The 8,094-nt window shown below is 39.1% G+C and overlaps 1 pseudogene; it reads right to left on the reverse strand.

Moving 5' to 3' along the window:
* Positions 1-470: 470 nt before the first annotated feature.
* On the reverse strand, positions 471-7,790 carry LOC147487727 (tubulin alpha-3 chain pseudogene; annotated as a pseudogene).
* Positions 7,791-8,094: the final 304 nt, after the last annotated feature.

The following is an 8,094-nucleotide window of genomic DNA, read 5'->3' on the forward strand; positions in this document are numbered from 1 at the left end:
ACAAATGAATACAGCAACAACCTAGACCAAATAATATATTCCAAGTTATATCTACTTCTATCATCACTTAATAACATTTTCTTCAAGTACCACATAAAAAAATAGCAACCTTTACCAAATCATCATCATCTATTATAAGTAAAGTATAAATAAAGTTAAACCATTTATACCTTGCCTTGGAGAAGCAGTAAGAAAGATTCACCCTTTCCTTGAAGAAAAATTCCAGCGGGAGAAGAACCTATCAAATCAAAACATCTCCCAAACTTGTTAAACTGAAAAATAAGTTCTATAACAGTATCTGGACCACCAATTTGGATAGTTTGGGATTGGTCTTGCTATTGATTTGCTTGGACTGCATTTGACTAGTTTGTAAGATCATGGTTATATACCTATCCTTTTTAACCGCATTAGGCAAGTCTGCCCGACTGCTTGTATAGTGGATATTTTTTTTTTTCCTGAAATTTAAGGCATTTAGAATATTGGATTACACACAAAACAACATTCACAAAATCAATCAAAAGATTCAAAGATGATGATACTGAGTGATAGGTAAAAGCCAAAAACGTAAACTATAGCCAACTGAACATACTGGAAGTATACTCAATAATCTTCACCCTCCTCTTCGTCTTCAACACCCTCTGCCCCCACTTCCTCGTAGTCTTTCTCAAGAGCTGCCAGATCCTCACGAGCTTCAGAGAACTCTCCTTCTTCCATACCTTCACCAACATACCAATGAACAAATGCTCGCTTTGAGTACATGAGATCAAACTTATGGTCAATGCGCGAGAACACCTCTGCTACTGCTGTGTTGTTATTGATCATGCACACAGCATGCTGCACCTTCGCCAAATCACCCCCGGGTACTACAGTTGGAGGCTGATAGTTGATGCCGCACTTAAATCCAGTTGGGCACCAGTCAACAAACTGAACCGTCCGCTTGGTTTTAATGGTTGCAATAGCGGCATTGACGTCCTTAGGAACAACATCTCCACGATACATCAAGCAACAATCCATATACTTCCCGTGCCTTAGGTCACACTTAGCCATCATACTTGAGGGCTCAAACACTACATTTGTGATCTCTGGAGCTGACAAATGACACTCACTCCTTTTGTGTGTGTAGATGGTGTATGGATGATGTAGATAGATGATGGTCGTTGAACGAATAGAAGCGTATCAAAACCTAATTATCCCTCAATAAGTAAAGGATAAGTAGGGTATCGTTTCACTTTTAAGTGTATGTTTATATGAAGGACAGGACTGGAAAGGGGGTTTGAGGGATTAAAAACTAATATTGTAGAGATTTAGATTCTAATGCTAAACTAAACTAAATTAACTAAATTATTGAGAATTTATAAGAGAGGGAATTCAAGAGATTAGAATCCACCAATACTTTTAATCTATGACCTTCTGCTTTATGGTTGTTCTTACAAGTAGACTACAATTAAGCAATCGAGCAAGTGCCAATGCCCTCTTGGACGAAACATCGTTAACAATTAACTCTACTTAAGGTTGTTCCTATGTTTATGCTATTAATATCTTCTTTCCTTTTATGTAAGCTCGGGCAGCCATTCAATGTATTACCAAGAGCAACATCAATGAGTACTTCCTAATAGGGCGACCATTCAATGAATCACCACTTAAGGCAAACACAAAGAATACTTCCCCTAGGCAGCCACTCCCTGAGCTACCCTTTCTAAGGCAACACAAAGAATACTTCCCTAACTCTAAAGAACTATACTACTAGAAGAAAAGTCAAGAACACTAGCATGATATTAATATTGCAAAACATAAACCCTATTCTATACTTCCATCCCCTGGTGTGGGCAATGGAACTAATAACTAAAAACATAAAGAACTAACCTGATTGAAGAACACCATGAACCAGAAGAATCAGTAAACCTTAAGCACTGGCTTCATCTCTTCCCTTGAAGGAGAAGATTAGCCTTCCATATAGAAGGAAGAACACGAAGAACGAGAAGAAGAAGACCCGAAGAACATAAGACTAGAAAGACTAATTTATTAAAACTCAGCTAGTTAAAATCGATATTTTATTATTAATATCTCTCTACCTCAAGTTCTGGAGACAAGAATATAAGTGAATTGGCAATTTACATGAGGCACTTAGGTCCTCTATTTATAGGGGTTACAATGAGCTCTAGAAGCATTCCAAACCATCATTTGTTTCCTAATACAAATAGACTTCTTTCAGAGTCCAATTTCGTCTCCAAAATTGAGAAGGAATTGGCTACAGTGTCGATTCATGCATCTGGACACACTATTCATGCGTCTCAGACGCGATCAATGTGTCTAGACGCTCGATCCATGCATCCCGGATGCATAAGTCTATTTTGTCTCTTCTGCTCTATCCTTCTATCATCTTTTGCGGGCTTTGGTCTAAGCAACGAGTCCTTTGGCCTTGGGCTTCCAAATAGGCTTTAAAATAGGTCCAAGTCGCATCTTTAATAGCTTCAATTCCTTGGCCTTCTCCATGATTGTCCACAGGCTTCCCATGTGATCCTTAATGCTCCGAATTGCTCAATTTTATCCCTTTTTCTCTAATATTCTACAAAACTCTCTTTCTCACCTGTAGAATCTTAAAACATAACTTACAAACACTATTAGTCCACTAAGATGGCTAAACAAGAGGCATAATCGAGGGTTAAATTGCACTTTTTGAGCACTTATCACAACTCCCAACTAGCCTTTTGCTAGTCTCTTAGCAAATAAGATAAAAATAGATAAGTGATCAAAATCACATCCTAATAACAAAAATAAAATCCTAACTCACTTTCGCAGGCATTGCGATTGCATTTACCATATGCAACAAGGCTTTAAACCTTTAAGTTCCCCAAAAAGGACGAGTTATAGTCTCTTGAGGGTTTTCAAGTGATATACCCACAAAATCAATCAATAGCATGTTCAAGAATGATAGTATTTTTTAGAGAGAAATTCCTTACCCACTTAGTGCTTACTCCAACAGACAGTCTCCATTGCTAACTACATTGCTGCAAAGACTAATAGATTATGATGAGAGATAGTAAAAATTGACAAAATTCTCAATCAAGGCTTCTGTGTGTACTTAGTCAATCTCCTATACTCTCTTATCCAAGAAACGGAATCCCTAGTTTACCATAGGTAGATAATCTCAACTTTCAATCCTCACCGGTCATACTCTCATAAAAGAATCTCTCAGAAGATGGTCTACTATTTTACCTCATGTATGTGGGGAAAAGAATAATGCATACGAACATCCCACATACTACCTTGAAAAACAGACTTATGAATAAAAGTAGTCTCATGGAAAGAATGTCAATCACATATGAAGTGTCGGGTCCTTCACTTTAGCATCCTCTCACCTATTCTAGACTTCGTACCATACTGTAGTGATAAGTCATGGGTTGTAACTTGGCTTGGGTGTTGGTTTATGAAGGAAAGGTAAAAAGGATTCTAAGGTTGTTTCTGAAAAACACTAAGGGTTTTGCTTCTTTCTTTGGAAGATCTCTTCAAATTCTGTATTGCAGAGAAAATTCTTCCTTTGTCTTAGCTTTTCCATCCATTCTGTTCTACTTTTTTTTTTAGCTCAGTGGTATATCCTTGATTAGTATTGGATATGCTTGTTTTCTACTAGCTTCTTTCACTTTGAATAGAATGATGGACTTCATTGTATCTCTCTGATATTTCCTTGTAATCTTCTTTTTGTGGTCTTTCTTCCTCTTTGTGCCCCTCGTATTCTCAGAAACATATGGGTATGGCTGATAAAGATTTTGGCTATACTCCTTGTCTGGAGTTGGGTGACGGGTAAAAGGTTTTATGAAAGAAAATGGCTTATTGTAAGGCTCAAAAGGGTTTAACATGATGGTCCTACTAGGTGGGATAAAGGCTGAATGGGTTCACTACTTGACTTATCAGTATGATACTCTGTTTCGAATAGACTACAAGACCTAATGGCTATCTCCCCAGTTGATGTCACTTCGTGATTAACCAAATCAACGAATAATGAGACTATATTACAATGACATAAAGAACTGAAAGATGTTGAGTCACTAAGACTCGGATTTTTCGTAAGAACTCTCCAAAGAATGGGTATAAAGCTCAAGTCTTATGGGCTAAGTCTAAAAATTCTACTTCCAGTTTACTAGGGGTTTAAATCTCTCTTCTAGCAAAAGTACACAAAACTGACCAAGTACTATGGTGGTGCCTTGATAAAGAATTCTATCAATAAGAACTATGCCCGAGCATAATAAATAGTCTAAGCGGTAATGAAATCAATAATATCAACTATCTATCAAACTCAACACTAAGCAGTATAGAATATATCCCAGACTACTCATCATTAAAATTCATTTTTCTCATGCTACTGATATAGAAACCAAAAATATTTTTGTTTTTTTTTTTAAAACTAATTTTTGAAATCCATTTCTCAAGTACACCCTCCCCCTACTTATGCATGCATTGACCTCAATGTATAAAGAAGTAAATGAAATGGATGAGAAAAAGGTAGGATATTACCATTGATGCCGAATATCAGAATTAGTTCAAGAAACAAATTTTTAGGTCTTTTTACGTCAGATCCCCAAGACATAATGTGAGTCTTTTAAAGTCAAATCCTCAAGACTTTTGAGTCCTTTATAGTCAGATCCTCAAGACTAGTACTCCCACCCACTAGGTTCCACTTTGTAGGAATTCTTCTGATCTCTCTTAGCATGTGATTGACAAAAGTATACCTTGTGCCAACAATTTTCTCTTAATGGCTGTAACCCAGGACAAGTTTCAGAATGGCAATTCTTACAGCCACCTAGCTTACGCACTCTCCTGTTATGTGCAAATGGACTTTTACTGAACCCTACACGAGCCATAGAAATAATATTCCTTTGAAGGTCAACAGGGAGTAAATCCCATAAACTAACAGGTGGGGAATACTTAGGTTTCCATCTCAAAACTGATCTTTCGACAACATGCTTACTTCCTGTAGACATTTTTGCTCGATCTACTAGAATTCCTTCCAGCAGTATCCCTTCCTTTACCATGAAGTGACACTTTTCCCGTTGAAACTAAGTTGGTATCGCAACAACGCGTTTAAGGACTAAGCGAGAGATGATGCGCATAAATCCTCAAAAGGACATGTGAATGTCTTCTCTTGGTCCTCGTGGTGAATATGGATCTGAAAGTATCCCCGAAAATAACCATCAAGAAAGCGTAGTAAGCTTGTCCAGCTAATCTTTCTAATATCCCGATCGATGAAAGGCAATGGAAAATGATCTTTCCTCGATCGCTATTCAACTTCCTGTGTCGATGCAAACTCTCCATCCAAATTAATCTGGTTGGAATCAACTCATTATTCTCATTCTCGATTACTGTGGTTCCGGACTTTTTCGGCACAACTTGAACTGGACTAACTCATCGACTATCAGAAATAAGGTAGATAATGTCGGCGTCAAGGAGTTTGACAACCTCTTGCTTAGAAGTCTTGAAATCCTCTTCTAGATGAATCCTATGTTGAACTATCATAGGGCTGATCCCCTTGATATCATCAATTGTCCAACCTATAGCTGACTTGTGTTCCTTTAAAAGTGCTACTAACCTAGATTCCTGCTCCTCAGTCAAATCTGATGCAATGACTACTGGGTAGGTTCCCAAATCTCCCAAGAAAACATACTTGAGTGTAGACGGCAAAGGCTTCAATTCTAGCTTAGGCGGCTCCTTCTTAAGCTCTTTATATGGTCCATCAGGCATTGCCTCAACACTAAGTTCCTCACAGTCTGAGTCTGTTAGAGCTTTCAACAACTCGTCAGCAGGATATGAATGAGTCAGATAATCCTGTGCTAACGCTTCAATCATACAAACCTCGTTCACAGCACACACCTCCTGTGGTTGCTGTAACGTATGGAAAATATTGGTCTCGACTTTCATATTACCAAAGGATAACATCATATTACCGTTTAACCGGTTGATGAGTGCATTTGCGATGGGCCAAGAATGGTCCGCCTAGAATGATTGGTATCCGCCTACCGATGTAGGTTACGTGGTCGAAGTACTATGAAATCAACCGGATAATAGAAATCTTCGATCTTGACTATGACGCGTCTTCAATTAGTCCTCTAGGTATCTTCACCGATCTATCCGCCAACCGTAAAGTAACATCGATTAAACTTTTAGATCCTTCAAGCCCAACTTCTCGTAGACGAAATATGGTAGAAGATTCACACTGGCACCCAAATCTAATAAAGCTTGTTCCTCCAAAGAGTCTCCAATTCTGGATGTAATAGTTGGACTTCCAGGATCTTTCAGTTTCACAACCGATAGATTTTGTAGGTACGATGAACATCGTTGAGCGATAAAAGCTTCTTTCGGAATGTTGGTTTTCTTCTTCACTAGATATTTCAGGAACTTGGCATACGGGGAACTTGCTTGATGGTAGTTAGAAATGGGATATTAATCTGTAAATTCTGAAATACATTGCAAATCTCCTTGTACTGGTCATCTTTTCTGGTATTCACTAGTTTCGAAGGAAACGGTGCTGGCGGATTCTTCAATATCGGTTCTCTTCTTTCGGTTTCGGTTGGCTTGGTAACAAATAGTGGAGTCACTCGTGATGGCTTCTTCTTACTTACTTCCACAGTAGTTCCTTCAACTTCTTTTGCAACAGTTTCTTCAGCAGGTGGCACAACACTAGATATATCTAGAATATTAGAACTGGGTGGGATGGTGGGGACATAAGTTACCTTAGGCTCCGCAGAATCTTTTCCTGCTTCATAGACAATCTTGTTGTCAACTTTCTTGCCTGACCTCAGAGTTGTGACAGAATTAACTTGTGCATTCGACTGAGTAATCTCCAGGTTATCTACCTGCAGGACACCTCTTCCTTTCGGATTTGGCTCCGGCTGGTTTGGTAATGCTCCTTTTGATCTCTCTGTCAAAGCGGCAGCGATTTGCCCTATCTGGCCTTGAATGACACTAAAGTTATTCTCCAACTTCTGGGTTCTTTGATTTGTCTATTTCAGCTCATTGACAATGGTGGTGATAGCATCTTCCAGATGTGGGATAACTGCGCCTTATCGACCGAAAGCGTAGGGGCAATATATCCACTCATAAGATCCGTACTAACTCTCTGTTTGTGTTGGCTTAGCATTCTTGGGTTCTCGTATGACCGTTGATTTCTATATGGTTGCCGCGGTTTTGAAACCGATCTTCGGGTTATTCTAGAACCGATTTGATGATTCGAATCTCGGAGGAAAATTCCTCTGATTTGTATTTTGTGGCTTCCAATAATTCTGTCCCTGATTGAACTGGTTATTTCTTCCTAAAGAGTTGATACTACATGCTTCTGCATTAGTATCTAGATAGTACGAACACTCTTCAATGGTGTGGCCTTCATCAGAACATAGCTCACAAATTGCATAACAAGGCTTGGATGGCTGAGGTTTAGCTTGGAAATTGTTTGCTTTTGGAGGATTCATGGAGAACTGATCAAACTTCTTGTTCAGATTTTCAAGTCCTATTGATAGGCTTGCCATAATTAATAGCATCGCTTGATTTGCGTCTTCTTGAATTTGGTTGCCAAATTGCTTCGGCACCCCCTCCACTCTAGCTACGTCCTCGTTGCTAGTACTCCATTCACTACCAAAAGAACGACTTTACCCGACTGACTATGGCTGTCGCGAAAGGTATTACCCGACAGACCAAAACTGCCGCAAGACCGTCGGAAAATGCTCGGTCGGCATAGACTTCCGACGGTTTTTATTGGTCAAAACAGGCCGTCGGGGTTGGGGATCTTTGCTGACGGACATTCCTGCTGTTAAAAACCGTCGGATATGTCGGCTGTCAAAAACCGTCGGATAGTTCCTGCTGTCAAAAACTGTCGGATATTCCTGCTGCTAAAATCCGTCGGATATTCCGGCTATTAAAAACCGTTAGATAGTTCTCGGCACATTTATAAACCTGTCGGTTAGACCAAATTGGTCACCACCGTCGGATATGCCAACCGCTAGCCGTCGGGTAGTTTGCTACTAGACAGTTTTTATCCGTCGGGTATTAGTTCTTTATTTAAAAAAATATATTTTTTATAATAATTGTTTCAGGTATCCCAACATT

The sequence above is a fragment of the Coptis chinensis genome, chromosome 7, assembly GCF_015680905.1.
Source record: "Coptis chinensis isolate HL-2020 chromosome 7, ASM1568090v1, whole genome shotgun sequence".
NCBI lineage: Eukaryota > Viridiplantae > Streptophyta > Magnoliopsida > Ranunculales > Ranunculaceae > Coptis > Coptis chinensis.